We start from the raw sequence: 21,163 nt of genomic DNA on the forward strand, positions 1-21,163 counted from the left end.
GGGAGGTCGAAACAGACACAAAACCAACCAAAATATTTGAATGACGACCGGTGAAGTATTTCTCTGTTGAGTTACAGAGGGCAGCACCAACGGCGCATTTAAAATTAAACCGTTGCTGAGGTCGAAAAGTTGAATATTGATCTGGAATCGGGAACGGAACGATGAGGATCAGGAAGGGCTGTGTGGATGTCAAGAGACGTCCGGCCCCTACAAAAACTTTAAAGAAGAGAAGAAGAAGAAGAGGATCAGGAAATCTCGAGAAAGATGAGAAATTAAGGAAAGAGAGGTAAAAAAAGCGTCCCTGGGCTTTACGACTCGAACTCGTGACTTATGCCCTAGACGCTTTACGACTTAAGCCGAGAGACGACTTTTAGTGGAAAATGATGAAAATGCAGTTTGACCATTATTTCTAATGTATAATTACGCTACACAGAAAAAAATATTTTGTATAAATGTTCGTAAATGTTTGTGAATTCCTATGGGGGAGTTACGAAATGCTCGTGAATCGTATAACCCACAAACAAGTTTGTAAAAGTTTGTACTTTTTCAAAAATATTGTTCGTAACATGATCATTTGACGAACATTTTTTATATTTTTACTAACATTTGTTCGTACATGTTCGTAAATACACAAAAAATATTCGTAAAATTTTGTTATTTGTTCGTAAATGTTCGTAAAATGTTCGACAGGAAAATAAACATTTACGAACAAATGACAAAATTTTACGAACATTTATGAACAAATGTTTGTAGAAGTACAAAAAAGTTCGTCAAATGATCATGTTATGAACAATGTTTGTGAAAAAAGTACAAACTTTTACGAACATGTTTGTGGGTTATACGATTCACGAGCATTTCGTAACTCCCCCATAGGAATTCACAAACATTTACGGACATTTTTACAATTTTTTTTCTGTATAAGCCGTGTCTCGGCTAATCCTCAGGCTCTTATGCCCTGGACACACTTACGACTAAAGTCCAGAGACGACTAAGCTCGTTCATTGCCAAGTCAGTTCCTGACACACTACAAATGAGGATTAGCATTCACTGATATCCACAAAACATGACTTTCCAGACTTTTTATGCAGATGTTTCTACAGAAGTGCACTAATACTCCTCTGAAAATGAAACTATTTGTAATGTCATGTCATGTCTCAGTACACGTGCAATAATTATTGTTAAATACAATTATTTGTGAGGTGCAAGCTAATTCGCGACTTAAGCCAATTTAGGCGATTCTATTGAATAATTCTTGTTGTTATACGTGAATTGTGAAGTAAATTTACAAGTAGTTTCATTTTCAAAGGACTACTAGTGCATTTCAGTAAAAATATCTTCAGAAAACCCACGAAAGTTATGTTTTGCGAGTGACAGAAAAAGTTAAGCCTCGTTTGTAGTGTGTCAGGAACTGACTTGGCTATGAACGAGCTTAGTCGTCTCTGGACTTTAGTCGTAAGTGTGTCCAGGGCATTATGCCAAAAACAGACACAGGCTGATCTTGGAGAAGAATACTCAGCTCGAACAATTTGGCGATAAAGGATCAGCCTAAAGACCAAAATAAACACAGGGATCGGCTTAGGGATCAGCCCGAAAAATGAGAATTAGTGTCGATATACTAACGGATCAGCCCATAATTTGGAGGATGAGGCTGATCTTCTCTAAAGCCCAAAATAGACACAGGGACCTACTTAGGGATCAGCCCGAAAAATGAGGATTGGTGTCGATACACTCAGGGATCAGCCTAAAATTTGGAGGATCAGGCTGATCTTCTAAATTCGTGAGGTCTAGTGAAATTAAGGGGATTAGGCGACATCAGCGGAAATGCTGAAAGTAAAAAGCTTCACTTTGGGGGTTTTTGGGTGCTTTTCGAAATGTCAATAGGGTGAAAAAAATGGATATTAATGGTACGCAATGTCGCAAAATCTAAAAATACATTAAGATTGGAGTAAAGAGAAGATCAGAGTGCTCCTTACTGTACGAAAAATCCATTGATATGTTGCACTTAAGAAGTCTTTCAGCAATCAAAGTGTGCACATTTAATAGAAATTTACGCTTAAAACGCTAATCCTTAATCCTCAGATGTATGATAATTTATGCCGAAAACAGACACAGGCTGATCCTCAGCTCGAAAAATTTGGCGGAAAAGGATCAACCCAAACTATCATACACTTGAGATGTCCTGATGCGCTTTAAGAACAAACACTTCGATTTTCTCTAAGTTGCTTTATTTCTTCACTGCTCGACTTCCAGTACAATAATGACACTTTTACAATAATTGCATAGACTAAAAGAATATTTCACACTTGAGGGTAACGCTCGGGCTTTGGACATTGTCCAGCCTAAATCTAGAGCGTTAACAGTCAGCAATTAAAATATTAACCCTCTACTTGCACATTGCACCTCCCCCTTAGAGAAAAAAAAATTATTATTTTTTTTTTGTTTGTTTTTCTTTTTATGATTGAATTCCCTGTTAGTTTTATATATTTACAAGATTTGTCCAATTCATAGCAAAGTCATCATAAATCATTACATTTGTTAGTTATAAAGTTTTGTCCTGTTTTTGTGTATTTCGTATTCCTTATTATTAATTTCAATTATAACATTAGATGCATTTTCTTTAATTACTTTATAGGGCCCTTTATACAGTGCATCCAATTTATTTTCTACAATATTTTTAATTAAAACCATATCTCCTTTCTTATATTCTATTGGTCTACTACTTTTATCATGTACTTCCTTTCTCTTAATTTTCGAATCTATTAGTTTATCACGAGCATCTCTTAATGCTCTTTGTAATTTATATTTCAGTTCTATTGGATAATTATCGAAGTTGTATATTGGTTCGACATTATTTTGAAGATTAGAAGGTAACGCACATTTCTTTCCGAAAATTAATTCGAATGGAGTATAACCTGTCTCCGTATGTACAGTGGTATTAAATGCAAAACACCAAAAGGGTGTCCACTTACTCCAAGAATTAGGAAATTCCGTAGTTTGAGATCTTAAGTATGCTCCAAGAACTTTATGTGTATTCTCAAGTGCTCCTATCGATTCGTGGTGGTATGCAGTCGCAAAAATTTGAGTTATCCCTAAAAGTTTGCATGTTTCCTGCATTACATTTGAGATGAATTCTGTACCACGATCTGTGGCTATCTCAGAAGGAACGCCGTATTTAAGAATGAATTCTTCGACAAAAGCTTTAGCAACTGAAATTGCTTCTTTATTTTGTAATGGAGTAACTACTACGTATTTCGACAATTCACATTGTAGGGTTAGAATATATGCGTTATCCTCTAAATCTTTTTCCAAAGGTCCTACTAAATCTAGGTATACCTTTTTAAATGCTGAATTAGCTGTTGTAGTAATATTTAATTTCTCTTTAATTGGAATAGTATGTTTATTTCTCTGACACATGTCACATTTCTTTACAAAATTCTCTACATCATTTTTCATTTTAGGCCAATAATAATATTTTTTAATACTATTTAGCATTCGATTTATACCAGCATGTCCACTGCTAGGAAGCAAATGAAAATCATTTAGGATTAATTGTCGTGTCGCATCTTTTCCAATATTTTGAACTCCTCCTACTATTACAATATATGGGCCCTTTTTTAGGAGTTCTTGCGTGGTTCGGCGCCTTAAATATTCAATAAATTCCGGAATTTTATCATTATCGATATTTTTTATTAATACTACTTCTGTAATATTTTCTTCCACGCATAATTTTATCAGTACTCTCAACGTCGCATCTCGTGCAGATATTGATCGAGTATGAAAATTTAAGTAAATTATACTTTTTGATGGCACATAAGTTACTTGCTTCTGTGGATCAGCTATGTATTTAAGACCTTTCAGTTTCTCAAAATCAAAGTTTTCTACTATTCGTAATTCTGTTGAATTTTTTGGTCTCTTTAGAATTTCAGAAATTTGTGGTTGCCTTACAAAATCGTCATGTCCGTTTTCGATTTGTTTTGAATCTTTTTGTAATTCCTTTAACCGTTGTGCTCTTGTTGTGACAAAAATATCTGCCTTATTAATTTCGCCTTTTAATTTTTGTAATTCGTTCGAAGTTAGCTTAATTCTGGATAAGGCATCTGCCGTGACATTATCCTTTCCTTTTATATAAATGACTGAAAAATCATATTCCTCTAAAATCAAACGAAATTTTGTGAGTCTACTTGAAGGGTTTTTCAAACTAAAAAGATATACTAAAGGACGATGATCGGTGTAAATTATGAATTTTTTGCCAAAAATATATGGTCTAAAATACTTGACAGCCCACACTATCGCTAGCAGTTCCTTTTCGATAGTCTCATAGTTTTTCTCTGCTTTATTTAAACCACGACTTGCGTAAGCGATTGGTCGGTCATCTGAATTTGTTAATACCGCGCCGATTGCTAGACCTGAGGCATCGGTTTTAATTTTGAATGTATTATCTTCCGAAAAATTGGGATATTGCAAGACTGGGGGCCTTGACAATCTATTTTTTAATTCATCGAAAGATGATTGGCACGCAGCTGTCCATTTAAATTTATCTTTATTTTTCTTGCGTGTTAAATTATTTAAAGGCTCAGCAATCTCTGCGAAATTTCGTATATATTTCCTGTAATAGTTTGCAAATGCAGTGAATCTCTTCACTTCATTCGCATCCTTAGGAACTGGAAAGTTTTTTACTGCAAAAATTTTCTCGGGATCTGGTAAAATTCCGTTTGCTGAGATAACATGTCCAAGATATAATATTTCTTTTTTCAAAAATGCGCATTTCTTTGCATTTAGTTTTAAATTAACTTCCCGCAATCTTTGAAAAACTTTTAATAAATTTTGATTATGAATCTGTAAATTACGGCCAAATATGATTAAATCATCAAGGTAAACAAGACAAGAAATATTATTTAATCCGGACATCGCTACTGTCATTACCCTTGAGAAAGCGCTGGGACTTATTTTGAGTCCCATGGGGAGTCGCGTGAGTTGGTATTGACCTTTGTCCGTAGTAAAAGCGGTACATGGTCTGCTTTCTGGGGTAAGTTCTATCTGATAATATCCTTGGGATAAATCTAAATGAGAAAAATAGACAGCGCCTGTCAATGAATCTAAAATTTCCGTTATATTTGGTAAGGGGAATTTGTCGTCCTCTATAGTTTTATTTAGGAGACGATAATCTATGACCATCCTCCATTGCTTATTTCCATCTTTGTCTGGACGTTTAGGCACAACAAGGAGTGGACTGGACCATGCTGACCTTGTTTCTTCTACTATGCCTTCTTTAAGAAGTTTATCTACTTGGTTATGTATTTCTTGTTTTTGGGATTGAGGTAACCTATACGGCTTGACATAAATAGGTTGCGAATTTTCTTTCAGCTTGATTGTTTGCTGATAAATGTCGGTCACCGTAAGTGGGTCGCCTTCTAAAAGAAATACATCGGCATATTTTGCACAAATTGCACGAATTGCGTTTTCTTCTTCTTTATTAAGTTGGGTCAAATCAAGAGTTTTGAATAATTTTTCAACCCTTTCTGCCGAATTGCGTTTTTCACCGAAATTGTAAATTGAGTAATCGTTTGCGTCATGAGTTTCTGGTATGTAGTTTTTTATACTAACACTTTCATTTCGTACATTCAATATTTTCACAGGTATCATACCATCTATTGGTCGGGCAATGGCTCCCGCTACAAATATTCCACATCCTAACTGCCTAGGAATTATAACACAATCATTCGTTTCACTTGTCTTAAAATATTTAATGACTTCGCATCTTGATGGAATCATCGTACAAACTGTATTTTGAGTTAACAGTGGTACCACATTTTTCTTTCCTTTATGCCAAAAAGTAAATTTAAGTTTTTCGAAATCAATAGTTGCTAAATATTTTGCAAAAAAGTCTGTACCAATTATCCCATCAACTTCAGACATAAAATTCTCAATCACTACAAATTTATGTTCCAATTTCTCATTTTCACTATTAACATTCATTTCAATTCTCACTGATCCAATTGACTTAATACTTCCACCTATGCCATTGATTTTTATTTTTTCATTCTCATTCACCCACATTTGTCTTGTTAAACTCTCTTTCTTTATAGCGCTCATAGATGCTCCTGTGTCCAACAGGAAAGATAGTTGTCTGCCGTGGACTTTTACATTCCAAAAACTCATGCCATTTAATTTGTAAATGTTCATGTTATGCGAAAAATGTTTGAAACGACTCTTCTGAAAATTGATACGGATTCACGTCGGCATAATTTACGACTTGTGGTTGGTCAGTACCTGATTCTGCATAATAGGCGGATTGCGATTGTACATTGGACTGTGAATTTCCATTACCTCGCGAATTGTGATTTCCTCTCGATGAAGAATAATTTTGTGATCCTCTAGAGTTTCCTCTATGATTTGAAGATCGACCTCGAAAATTTCCTCGACCTGATCCACAAGTGGATCCTCTATGACTTGAATTTTCTTGTGATCCTCTACCGCGGCCTCTACTCTGATATCTTCCACGAAAATTTCCGCGATGATTAGCGTTTCCCCGCTTTCCTTTTGCATAGAAAATTTTTTCTTCAGTTGGCTCTTCAATTTCTAACGCAAGGGAAGTAGCTTCTGATAAGGTCTTGGGACGCGATGCTTGAATTACTGTTTTCAACTGAGATTTTAAACCTTTCTGAAATGCTGTAAGTCCAATTTGATCATTTAATGCTCTAACCATTTGTCCAGCTTCTGTGCCTTGAGAACTAATTTGAACCATATTTAATTCAGCAATCAGTTTCTCGATTTGATCAACGAAATTTTGTACCGAACTCTCCTGTTTTAATTTAGTTAATTCTGAGTGCATCTGAAGGGCAGTTTTGGTTACTTTAAAATTTTCTAGAAGCAATTTTGTCAAATCATTTAGGCTTTTGGGTTCATCGTAACAAGATAATTTATTACGAACCTGTTGAGTTAAACGAGCACGATAAGCAAATTTCACTAATTTTGTTTGATCCGTAGGTCCTAGATCTTCGCCAAGAAGTTTTAATAGTTCAATAAAATTTATTAATTTATCCTTATTACCGTCAAATTCTGGCAAAATTTTTATTACGGTTGAAAGATTAAATTCCGACATATTTGTTTCTTTGGTGTCTACAAATTGATCTTCTAAATCTTCTATACTCTCTTCAGGATTTTGCACATCTTCTCTTTTTTCAATTTCTTCAACAGTCTGTGACGTAGATTTTAGTAATTTATATTTCTCATCTAGAATTATTTTCAACTGTTCGTACACTGACCTTATTCGATTTGCAACGTCTACAATATTTACTTTTTCTTGTTCTGTAACTTTTGTTCCTCTTAATTGATTTGTTATTTCACGAAATTTATTGTACAATTGTTCGATATTTTTAATTTTTTCATCTAGAAATTCTTTTGTATTTACTCTACTTGGCCCATCTTTCTTAAAATTTCTTAAAATTCTTTCTAATTCTGACAAAATAGTGTTAAGGTTTTCCATTAAAATGTTTCTGACTTATCTGTAGTATATATCGTTGGCATATCCCTGGGATGATGGTGTATCAGCTTCCTCGATTGTTCCGCTCTACATCTGATGTCTTCTTAAATGGTGAGGTTGGGGACTTGTGCTTGCTGGCGTTTCTCTAGCCTTTTCATGGTCTTTTGCCACGCTACCTGAAGTAGTAATGTTGCGGCTACAGCTAATGTTGTGATCAGCACGACGTCTTTCAGAGGGAAGGATTCTGGCTGATTGTGTTGCGTCGTTTCGCTCGATGCGGCTGCTGAGCTTCCAGCACCGGATTGAAGAATAGTTGCTTTGCCCTCTTCAATTGGGCAACTACATTTACACCCCATAGTTTTCTCGATCTTTTAGTTAATTTTGTTTAGAATTATCTTTCACTTTTTTTTTCAAAAGTATTTCAATTCCAAAAACACTAATTTCTCCTCATTTTTTTTTTTAACAACTTCACAACTTAGTTCACAACTTTAACTTGAATATATTCCACATTAAATTTTACTGCCGAAAAACATGGCAGGATCGCCATGAGATGTCCTGATGCGCTTTAAGAACAAACACTTCGATTTTCTCTAAGTTGCTTTATTTCTTCACTGCTCGACTTCCAGTACAATAATGACACTTTTACAATAATTGCATAGACTAAAAGAATATTTCACACTTGAGGGTAACGCTCGGGCTTTGGACATTGTCCAGCCTAAATCTAGAGCGTTAACAGTCAGCAATTAAAATATTAACCCTCTACTTGCACATTGCACACTGAGGATTTAGGATTAAGAAATTTTGGACCTGTTTTTAATTTATGCTTCCTGAAACTAGGAAAAAAGGATTAGACTCCCAATTTTTTCAGGAAAGGTGGGATTTAAGACTAGCTGTTGAAATATATAGCCATAGGTAAGATTCATAAATAAATACGGAAGAAATACGATGTGTTTGATGGTAGCGTATGTGCAAACGATTAAAGCTTTCCCCTATCCCGATACGATTAATAATAATAACTAAGAAAAACATATAGACTATAGACTATTGTACAGAATATATTATAACTTAAAAAATTGTAACACTGAAATGGACAATTTGAAAGTAATTCATAAAACAATAAAAGTATTTTTTGTTAAATTTGTTTTACATGTGTTTTCGGGAAATATATATATATATATATATATATTTTTTTTTAATTTTGATAATAGATTACAACGGTGACAAAACCTTTTTAATGAACATTTTAAGTCGTATTAATTAAAATGGTTAATTACTGACCACAGAAATCTTCCCCATGAGTCTGTATGAAACTGCCCCTGAATGACTGAATAAAATGAAGACTTATTTTTGTCCCCATTTCACTTTTTCTAACTTTTCCAAATCAGTGAAAATTTTTCTTCATAAATAAAGGCTTTTAGGAAATGACTTCAGTCAAAAATAAAGAGAAAAAAGTCGTATAAATTTAATATTATTTCTATTTATAAAAATCCGCAATAAAAAGAAACAAAATGCCATTAATGACTCCATACGTGCCAATATTTGCGGAAACATTATTGGGAATTCCCAACATAATCAATTTTTAGGAAATATCTCGATGAATAGGTGTATTTCTCTTCATACCAAAAGCTATTGCCTTGTAACTTGATATAAAATATTTAAAGAGACCTATTTTTTATTATACTAAAAATATTTATTTTATCTTAAAATTGTTCACGAAAATTTATTTGAATTCTTTTTGTTTTGTTTTGGCACAGCAATTTCACTTGCGAAATTATCCAAGGCCCTTTAGCTATTGACAAAACTTGTCAAGTTCACAACAAAACCTAATAAATATTGAACACAGAAAAGAGGAAATTGCTGTTAAGCTAGGAAATAATCCCCAAGACTCTCGCACAAGTACACTGAAAAGATATTATTTTTCATTAAAATATTTTCGATATATTTAATCACTGTTAAATTAAAAAAAAACAACATTTTGCAATCCAATGTTCTGCTTTTCAACTCAACATAAATATTTTAGTACTGATTTTAATGGTTTTGCAGATGGTGCACAAAATATTGAAAACCAGACGCACCAAACGTATATATACATGTGTATACATACATTATCGGAACCATTTGACAATATAGCCGACCCCTACCACCCCCCCCTCCCATTTACCTCGTGAAATGAGCATTTTGTGTGTGACTCCGTGTGAACAAACCACGAGAAAATCAATAGAATTAAATAGGCCATACACAGAATCCTTCTCTCACCGAATCACAGCCTCTCTCGCTCTAACACTCTTTTGGCTCATCCCCAGAATATGGGGAGTATTATGGAAAGTACCCCTTGCCCGCTATTATATCTGGTGAAAATAGTTGAGCTTGAGTGAAATGAACCGGAGACCTATACCTAGAAGGGATACCAATAAATACGATATGTCAGACTGCATAGCATTAATGGTTCATTTATATTCCGCAAATTTCATCCCTCTCACATTTGTGTAAGCTTCCAGCGCAACATTGCAATTTTGCATATGATTATCAAAGACTAATGTATCCCCTGGAGGATTTCATATTTCGAATTATACTCTTGATACACAGTAATAGGGGAATGTAGGCAGGCTTCGCACGTGTGAGCTTTTGAACGATGCACGTTTTCTCTTTATTTCCAAAGAGTTGGTTCCGCATTTCTTAGCCATAAATTAACTCTTTCCGGACCACAACATATCCAGCGAACGAATTTCAGTAAAACTCACTTTATTGTAAGTCTTAGTGGTCAAATATGATACTTTTGTAAAGAAAGAATTTTTTACGCCTCTGGGAAATTGGAAAACTCATGGGTACTCTCGTCCCCAAAAGAACGAAAAGGAGACAAACTTCAATTTTCCAAAAGTCAATAATATCAATTTTGTGAATTATTTTTGCGTGTCAAATGACTCCTTTACAATGTTGATCACTAAAACAAGAAGAATTATTGACCAGTATCTTCTGAGATGTCCAGGAAGTGCTAAAAAGGACACCCAGCTCCTGCTTGCCAACAGATTCCTCAAAATATTTCACACAATAACACTTTAACACACATTTCTCTCAACAAGATCTTATTGCAGACACATTAAGCTTTCTCAAGAGCCAAAAAACACTTCCTTGACGATCACAATTCATTAAAATCAGGAAAAACTTCCCTGAAAGCAATCTCCCTCGCTGCGAAATGTCAAAATTATCGGCCATATTGGCAAAAATATCGCTCCCGCTTGGAATTTTCTTACAAGGTTTGTGTCAAAAAGCAAATGGCGGGCATTGGCGGGATAACCTTACATTTGACCTCTAGATTTTTGGGGACGAGAGTACCCATAAAGTTTGAACAAGTTTTTTGAAAAATTAAGAAAAATATATTTTTCGAATTGATGGAATCTGTAATTGTTAGTTATCATATTTATTGGCCCCGAGAGGTTTTTCCTTATTCTGGTCTAGAAATATCAAAAAAGTCACAATATCTGCAAAGAAGCAGAAAATCGAAAATCCACGATTTTTGACCAAAAATATCTAAGCTCAGGAGTTAATTAGGATCCTGCAAAAAATATCCTAGATTTGGACATCCTTATAGCTTGTAATTATCCAGAAAAATTGGATTTTTATTGATTTTAGATAGTCTAAAAAAATTGTTGTTTCCATAGGTACCCAGAGTCCCAAAGGAGACGAAAGATATAACAATCGGAAAATAATTTTTAATTGTAGATAAAATTTATTTCAAGAAAAAAAAGCAATGACGAACCCAAACCCCCATCGTGTGAACACTGCCTCCGGGGGCAAGAATCGCACAAATCGTCATATTTTTTTTTTCATTTTCCTGTCCAGGAAAAACCAACAATTCTGTGATAGTGAACTAGGCATGCATAGAAACCTAAAAGATCAGAAAACTTTTTGGTGTAGTGCAATTCACTGTCCATTTTACAGTTTAGTCACAAAAAAGTCCTGAATATGAAACATGAAAAAATGTGCGAAGGCTGCCTACATTCCCCTACTAAAGTATCATTGTTATATCTTAAAACACATCATGAAAATCGAATGCTACTGTAGTTTGTTCATTTTAATTATTACTGTGTCGAAGAAATTTTAAAAATTTATACTTGTCTTGACCGGAAACGGTCCACGTGAATTGCACCGGTATTGGCACAAAAAAGATCACTGACTCTACACAAATATCAGATAGTCTACCTCCCCACAGTCACAGGTAATATCATCGTCCAGAATTCTTTCTTTTAATGAGAATGAAGGACAATTTTTTAAAGCATTACATTTGTATTAGTTTAATATAACTGACATAGTAAGAATATGGAATAAAGAAAATGTAATAAAAAAGAAATGGCAAAGCATTCCAGGCTTTGCAAAGTGGTCGAACTCATGAATTAAATGCTACACCTCAAAAGTAGTTTTGCACTATTTACTGTTTACCGGTTTTGAACCGATTTTATCCGATTCAAAAATCACTCAAAAAATCCCCCAAAATATTTTTAAGAGTAATAGAATTGATTTTATTCGGACCAAAACTACTAAACGGATCATAACCGGTTCATTACTGGATTAGAACTGATTTGAACCGATTTATAAATCACTCAAAACATGGACCAACATACACCTCAGAAGCTGTATAACTGAATTTAGAATTAAGATTAATTATCGGTTATAAACCGGTTCATTACTGATTCATAACTGATTGGAATCGGTTTAGTTGGTTTAGTTTTATTGGGAATTTCAAGACCTTTCCACCGAGCCCGAACTCAACCCCATGCGATTGAGAAATACACTCACTAGAGACTTAAAGCCTCTAGCTCCGAAGATAGCCTATATCTCTAATCGTTTGGGTCCTAGGCGTAGTAACAACCGGACGAATAGACGCATATACGGACAAACAGCGTGACATCATTTTACAAGGCAAGAACGTGGATGAAGAAATATGATGGTACCGGTAGTTGCAGTAATGGTAATTTCACTAATAGAGGGGTCCCAAAAAAAGTAAATCCGTTATCTCTAACTGTTTGATCTGCAGCTCAGGTAACGGGAAGATCAAACTGAAATTATAAATAATCTCAGCTAAAAGCGTAACGTAATTTTTCGTTATCGATCTATAACGAAAAATTTTGTAAATCTGCATGAATTTTACAAAGCCAATCGTAAAATCCTAACAGGATTCTTTATAGAGCATTGTACATCCAAGGGGCACCTGAATCATCTTAAATAACAGAACACCTCACATTTCTGAGATTTTGAGGATCAAATACGTAGAATAGAGACTGTAAAATAATCTGCGGAAAATAAGGGGCCTCTAAATTTTGTATTCTGAAAACAATGAACTATCAAAGAAACTTCTCTCAAAATCCATGGTAACTAACTGAACACGTGTTTCGTATGCATAAGGTTGACATTTGGCCACTACGGTTGTAGAGTCCTTGAACTAATACAATTCAATGCTAGTTCATAATCGATTAAAACAAAACCGATTTTGAACTTGTTCCGGACTCAAAGACCTTTAAAATTAATTCAAAGTTGTCAAATAATTGTTCAGAGCTACAATCCGCAGCGCTTATTATCCTTTGACCTTGATAAATTGTTATAAAGAATAATTCAAGGTCAGCTATACATAAAGATAGAATATCCTCTGGTCATCCTCTGCTAATGCCTATGAGGTCTGTCAAATATTATTCCTTCATATTCGGAAAACGTTCTATTCGCAAAATTTGACAAAAGATCTCTTTCTGGGCTTTAGGAAAAAATTAAAGTCATATTAATTTTCCAAGGATCAACTTATAAAGGTGCCTGAGGATATTAAGTCACTATAAGTCACCATTTGACCTGCTGTAGTGGCAAAACTCGGATTTCACGATAAATATCGTTATAAGAAAAACAAAATTAGTCTAAATGTTCCTTCAGTAACAACTGAGAAAATCGATAGACGAAATTTAAGTCTTTTAGACAACAATCACATAATCTTCGACATTATAAAAGTAAAATGAAAAGAGATAATGAGAAAAATATCTTACCTTGTAGCACCTTTTCCGTGTTAATTGGCAGAAAGTTGAGTTTGAAGATTGTAGAAAACGAGATAGAGAATACGATTGAATGTGACAATTTAAAGTCTTTCACACGGTGATTCCATCAAATTTTTAATATCCTTTCACTGCCATTTTCCGTTAAGAGTATATATATATATATATATATATATATATATGTGCAATATAGATATTAGAGGCGATCCTTAATTACTGGAGGACCAACAGAGTCCGTTCACAGCCAGCTCCAATCAAAAAGCTCACCCTCTTCGACACTCCACCACACAAACTCCTCAAATGCGTCACAAAGTCATGAACGTTGAAATTGCTTTTCTCGTATACCGATCTTTACCAATAAATTACAATTCTCTGAAAAGATATTGAAGAAAAATTCCCTTGTAAACTTGACCTCGGTGATAGTATTAGAAGAAGGGGCAAAAATTATGGATTTTTCCTCTTTAGCATGAATATAACACTAGCACAAGTGGTAAGTTGGTTTCACTGCCACAATTAATCACATTTCCTTCCGCTTCCTTCCCTTTTACTTCTCTATTACCACCATCTGATTTACTGCTTAGAGTACAGCAGTGTCTCCCTGAGACTTGATTTATAAATTAAAGGCATATAGATTATTTCACTACACGCTCTTGAACGATAACATATAGAAGGATTATTGTGATTAATTGTAAAGATAGCAAATAGTAAGGAATAAATTCCTCTAAATATACAATCAATTTTCGAAAATAAAGGTCAATAACTAAAAGAAAATCAATAGAAAGAAAGCAGTAGACTTTACAAATGTGCAGGGAAAGAGAAAATCACGAAATAATAAACCCAGATAAGCTTATGGTAGCTGAGATTCTTTACAGGCGACATCGGAGTGCTTGAAACTCGGAATGTTTGAAAATTCGATTTAGGATGAGTTTCAAAAGGTATAGAATCGCGTTGAGTAAACTGTGCTCAGGACCAATCGTTGGAAAGGTCTCGACCTCAGCTATAACTTACCAAAAAAAGCTAATAAACAAATAACACTTTAATTAGCAATAAAACAGCCTCTATTTTGAAAAGAAAGTTGTCAAACTATTTACTAATTACCTCCAAACTAATGTTCGTAAAATTACTATGAACTTATTTATTGTATTACTTTTTAAAACTTAAAAAAGATAAAGCAAAGCCTATCATTTTTAGTATATGAATGTACTACATGAAACGATATGATTTATATTATAATAGTTTTAAAATTAGGATTTATAGGGCATCTGTAGCAAATTTCGGTCAGCTTGCAATTTCGGCCACTTCTTTTCCTCCTCAAATTTCCATTAATTTTTAATTTTTGCATACTCTCTGAGACTATACAGTGCAAAAAAAATCAAAAAGTGTTACTTCGACGAACGAGATGATATAAAAAAGACTTTGGAATAATTTAGAAGGGCAAGCAACTGTGAGAATCAAGGTGGCCGAAATATTACCCAAAGCTATGTCTATATTTTTATTGATTTTAAAATGTATTGAGAATGATTTTAGAAAAAAAACGCCGATAAACTATCTGCAAGATTCCAAGAAAAACTCCTTAAAATGAAAAAAAAAATCAATTAAAAAAAAAGATTAAACATCAAATTGAAGGCATTGACGCTTGAATGCAACTATATGCTAAAATTTGGTACAGTTACCCTAAAAATGAAAATAGATTAACAAACAAGATCAGAAACATTAGCCGTACTCACTATGGCGTTGTTATCTTGTAATCTGTAATCTGTAAAGGGCTGTTAAGCCCATCATCGTGAGTGGCAAAATAGTCACTTTGACGTTTCGTAATCTTGTTAATTTTTTTGTTTACATTTTGGTGTTTGTCGTCACAATGAGTCGCAAGTACAATAAACAGCGTTTTATTAATTTCTTGGAGCAGGAGGCAAACTGCGATCTTCTGGATGTGAATGTTTAAGAAGAAAGGCAGGTAAGAAATTGATTTCCTACGAAATTACAATTTTTACCCTATGAATTTTTTTTGATGACCGGCTCAAACCAAAACACTGCACAAATTCTAAGGTTATGTCATTTCTCATTCAATTTTAGCTTTTTCTGAAAGCTCCGAAAGCTTCCGGAAAGGCATGAAGTTAGCTGCTAGTACTTAACAAAATAAAATTTTTACGAGACTACAAGATTACGCACTCCAGAGTCCATTATCTCGTTATGTTCTCGTAATGTATTTTATGAATGGAAAATTGTAACAAGATTACAAATTAGGGAGATTACGAGATAACAACGCCATAGTGAGTACGGCTATTATATTCCTTATATCCTTAACATTTTAAAATTTAAATTAACTTTTTCTGAATAAATCCTCATATTTTAGTACGTGTCTAAATTTTAGTACACAGGTTTTGACATTTTCATATCCACTGGAAATAATTAATGACTCCCGCGCCCCTTTTATACCAAGGAAATTTAATGAAATCAAAATTCACATCGCTTTTTTTTACACGAATTACATATGTCTATTTCATTCTTTCGCACTCTAAATTCAATTAAGCGAAATTGAATTTGTTGTGATGTTCAAAAGAAGAAGAAGAAGAGTGCGAGAGAATAATTCCTGGTCTAAAAAGTGTGCCGGAGCAATAAGAAGCGAAATTCTATATCATGGATTAGTTGAAATCCATTTTCTGGCCCTTTTTATGGAATTTCTACACTTTTATTGAAAACATATCAATTTCAAATAGCCAAATAGCAAATAACCCATAAAATTGGTGCCAATAATATTTTGCATACATCATGGCATTCCTGTAACTTATTCTTATCATTCACAAGTAGAGTTTGAAAAATTCTAAGATCTATTTGAAAAGCCACATAAGAGACATTCTTGTTGATAATTCTGCAAAGTGCTGAATTATCTGTTCGAATTTCGAAGTGTTGAAGTGTCAAAATATGCCGTTCTTCACATTGTCGTGAGGAATAAAAAACAGAACGATACTTATTGTTCAATTACTCCATAATCAATGAGTAACTCTTTTGTCAGCTTTTTAGTGTGATATTTGATAAATTTTTCCCACCGTGTTCGAAAATTTAAAGTGAAATTCGAAACTGAGTTTGAATTCTTCGAACATCAACGACTTTTTTTGGAAATAGAGTTCCATTTACCTTTTATAAAAGACACGATTGGAAAGTCAAACTCTACTTGTGTTTGCACCCATTCAAGAGCAATCTCCTAAACTTATGCAAATTTTCTGGGTTCATAAAGCCATTCTGCGCGGTTTTCTTCGATTTCGAAAATGTACCTAATCCCGGGACCCCGTGTAAAAGCAAAAGATAGAAGAGAATAGAGTCTATCTGCACTGATTTTTATTCGAGGTTCATTGACCTACGACGAAAAGATTGCAAACCTCTTGGCGGATAATTTATACGTTGCACCATTACATTGAAAGTAAGGACTGAAGAAATTTAGGGGGAAAATCTTCCATATCCTTGTATTACTCTTCTATATCAACTCAGAGGAATCTATTTAAGAGAGATTTCTCATTGTATTCTCTCCTTGCATTTTTTTTTCATTCCAGCATCAGAGCATATCGCGTTTCTTTTAATTCATTATTTCACAAATGTTTCCTAAACACACTCAACTCATTGTATTGTACATCTTTTTCTGAGACAGTTTTTAATAAGAATTTAACGCACGTACATCAGATAATTTTCTCAAATTGACGTAATCAAACGTGAAAGAAAAACAATTTTCTCTGTTGACATTTGAAAAAATTATCGCAATACATCGAAAACTAAAAAAACTTCAAAAAGAAAAGTCTCCCATTTATTGAAACCATCTTCAGAATTTGAAAGGATTTTTTTTAACATATGATTTTTGGCTTGCAACTTAAATTTTCGATTTCAATAAATTGAATTGGCACAAATGTTCAGGAAAATTTTCCTGCAAGATATATATGTATATGTACCATTGGCTCCAAACTGAAGTAGCCCTGAAGATAATAAATAAAAATGGATAAAGAGAAGAAAACTGAGAAAACTGCATTCTTGAATATTATATATTGTAGTAGAAGTAATATAAAATTTACACTGAACACGTATTACCCTCAATAAAATATAAAGAAAAAAACAACTTCACATGTAAACAACATATTCTGTGTGGACATAACCCCATAAATCCTTACTGTATGCTTACATAAATGCAATATTCTTTCTTCTTTCTGTATAAAAGATACCTTCTATGTTATAAGAATCCTCATTTATTTTCTTTTGCTAAACTTTTTAACCCTTTTCTTGGAAAAAAATTCCTTTCACCCTGTGGAATATCATATTTTGTGTAATGAAATCACGTAAACTTCGAGTTATTATTTTTTGCAATATTTGCACCAAGCATGTAAACAAGTCAAACGATTATAAATTAAAAATTGTTATTTTCTATAATACATTTCAAATTTATAGTTTTTAAATAATTCAAAATCTAAATTGGAAAGTGAATCTGCTGGAATATCTAATGGAAGTAGCTTTGATGAGTCAAGGTATAGAGTAGAATAACCTAATTCAAGATATCATCTAAATGGTCATTCTTCACAACACCATAGGGGGAATGCAGAAACTGCGCTTCAGATAAATCGAAATTCCATAAAGATTAATAAGTTTTAATTAATAATGTTCCCATTTGGTTCTGGTTCTGAAATAGGTTATTCTACCCTATTGTGTAAATTTTAAATAGTTTTTTTTTACAACCGACTTATAAATCACTCAAAACATCGACCAAAATACCTAAGGAAGTAATACAATTGAATTTCGAATAAAAATAATAATCGGTTATAAATCTGATCATTACCACATCAGAACCGATTGAAATCTGTTCAAGATTGTGAAAGATTGGTTTTGAATTCCAAGGCCTTACCAACGAATACAAACTCGACCCCATTCGGTTGAGAAATACGCTCTCTAGGGTCTTTTTAACTTTGACCTTGAAAAATCGTTATTAGGAATGACCCAAGGGTATTTCCGTATAAGATGTCCTCCTGAATAATCTCTAAAAGAAATCCTAAAATGGAAAAATCGCACAACGTGTCCCAAGCAATCCTAAAAACATGGTTTTAGAGTGAAAGGGGAGGGGTGGGGGAAAAATGAGGGACATGTTAAAAATCCTTGAATCATGTTATAGAAGGACGGTTCTCCAAAGGTCCCAAGTCTCTATCTCTAAGCGCTTGGCCTCTAGAACTAGAAAAAAATCATTTGAAACGCGAAGATATGTTGAGAAAAGTAGTCTCCGGGGAGTAAAAAAATCGAGAGATTTTTATTTACACTGCTCTCTCTCTGGAGTTGAGTAGTAAAATGAACGAAATCACCAGGGCCAATTTTAAGAAAATACCTTAATTTGAAGGGAAGTAAATTCTCTCGTTCAGTATTAACCTTCCCGATTTGAAAGCTCTTTCCGGTTGAGTGTTTTTCTGTACCGATTCGAAGGTATATCAGAGAGAAGTTCGAACGTTTTAACCGACGAGTTACATAAAAATTAGTAAGTTCATGAAAAGAATATTTATTTCAATGAAACTGCAATTCAAACTTTTGCTATTTGGAAATTACACAAAATTACACAAAAATTCAGTTTTTGCAGCAAACTTTTACTGTTATTGTTAACGATTGTGTCAAACCGTAATTCGAAATGAAACAACAGTCAGCGCTAATGCGGCGAGTACGTGAACTTGCACTTTAGGCTTCCGGTAAATTTTCGAATAGATTTGGCTTGGCCTTGAATTGACTTTGTCTCTTCGAAAGGTTATGAACAGAACCAATAAACAATAAAGATATAAATATATTATATCTAGATATAAATAAAGAGAAGACTATAAAATTCTACGAGTATATCTCTCCGAGTTTGAATTTTATATGGGTCAGAAAATTAAAAAAAAAAAAACAAAAAAAACAGTATTTTCAAAATAAAGGTAGTAGCGCTCTTTTACCGACTGTGAACGAGCCTAAACTTGGATCTTGCATAATTCAAGAAGGACTTCTAACCGGTCATAGGTGTCCATGAACGAAATGTTTGGCTGGACTAGCAACAGCACAGATCTGAAGATCATGGAAAAAGTTTTTAGCTCGCTATAGAATCTTGACTTGTGGGGGGGAGATCACCAAAGACTGGAAGTCGATATCTCTCACCGTTTTTTTTAGAAATGTTTATAAAAGCGTACTTCAAAATTAGAAGAGAAATACTACAATTAAATTTAGGATATAAGATTTACCAAAACTGATTTAATTTGTATCAAACTTATAAAACCAAAATTTTTCAAATGAATTCTATTACAATAATGTATAATATAATCACAAATATAATCTATTTAAAGGGAATTAAAAAAATCTGTCATTGGATAAAATAATTCTTCAAAGGTTCTTCTACGAATATCCCAAATGCATCACCAAATATCTTTTATAACAATAAAGTCTACAAATTCTATCAAATATATCAACTTTTCCACCATCATATCACTGTCTACATTCTTTGTCGCCTTCATATCTCTCTGTATTTTATGTGGATAAACTTTTCCAATTCACAAATCCTCCATCATCTCCTGGTACTTTCGCACTCAATCGCTCTTCACAATGTGATGACAAAGAAGAGAAGAAATCGTTAAGAAATAAGAAAAAAAAAATAGTCCAATATAGATTAAGTGTTGATGATGAAAAGTTTTATCAAGGTGTCTGCAATTTTTCTTGCACGGATCATTCACCTGATTTTCCTCATATCCTACAATTTCTCATCCCATGCAGCATTGTTCAATTTAAATTTAAAGGAAATTAAAAACTATATCGTGAACAAAATCTAGGAGATGGAAGAACGCCAAATGGAGAAAAAATAAGTTGAATTCGAATGCAACAACAGTTAAAGTTTTATGAAAAGACCCTTAATATAGTTCCATTCCCCCTTTGCATGCATAAAAAGAAACATTAAAGAAATAAAAAAGCTTCTAAAATACATAGCAAAATGAAAGGAACGTGACAAGAGTTTTATAAAAATCCACTCTTGTATAAACATTTACTTGTTCAGATACGTCAATTTAATTTCGGTCAGTTTTACTATTTTTTTCTTATGGTATGGTTCAGGCTCAGATTTTGGAATGTTGAGCCATCGTCCGATAAAAGAATTTGACAACCTATTAAGTATGATTCTTACATAATCACACCTTTTTTAATGACATTACGATTCATATTTCCTTTTGTTTTTTACTTTTTAGCTTTTCGTTTTTAAAGGAATTTATCTCCTCAATTTTTTACTTCATCAAGGATTTCAAAGATTTCAATCAGTGGTTAAAGACAAATTTAACCCAATAGAAACATGTGAATACTATATCACTAATTAGGCAAATTCGGATAATTTATTTCTGCGCAAACTTTATCCGAATTGCTTCCGAGAAAGGAGTTTTATTAACTTTAGTCCTTCAATAACATGGTCGAAATACATTTCATTGCATTACTTTTCTCACATCATGGAAAGTCATGCAAAGTTTATGCACGAAATTAAACACGGAAAGTTTGACATAACATCGATTTTGCTAATATTTTACTCCATTCCCTTTCCTGATTTAAATTCAGAGTGGCAAATTCATTTCTTAGTTAATTACACTACATGATTAAATGGTGTTTCTGTTGGGTTAATGTAAAGAATTTA

The 21,163-nt window shown here is 33.4% G+C and overlaps 1 protein-coding gene across 9 annotated transcripts in view; it reads right to left on the reverse strand.

The window, feature by feature from the left end:
• Positions 1 to 21,163, reverse strand: part of LOC129804547 (protein encore) — a 177,809-nt gene that overhangs the window by 144,150 nt on the left and 12,496 nt on the right. For all 9 annotated transcript variants that reach the window (XM_055851915.1, XM_055851909.1, XM_055851918.1 and 6 more), the window contains exon 2: positions 13,507 to 13,884. The gene's annotated coding sequence lies outside the window, so the exon portion shown is untranslated. The remainder of the gene's footprint in view (positions 1 to 13,506; positions 13,885 to 21,163) is intronic.

Source organism: Phlebotomus papatasi, chromosome 2, assembly GCF_024763615.1.
Source record: "Phlebotomus papatasi isolate M1 chromosome 2, Ppap_2.1, whole genome shotgun sequence".
In the NCBI taxonomy this organism is placed as follows: Eukaryota; Metazoa; Arthropoda; class Insecta; order Diptera; family Psychodidae; genus Phlebotomus; species Phlebotomus papatasi.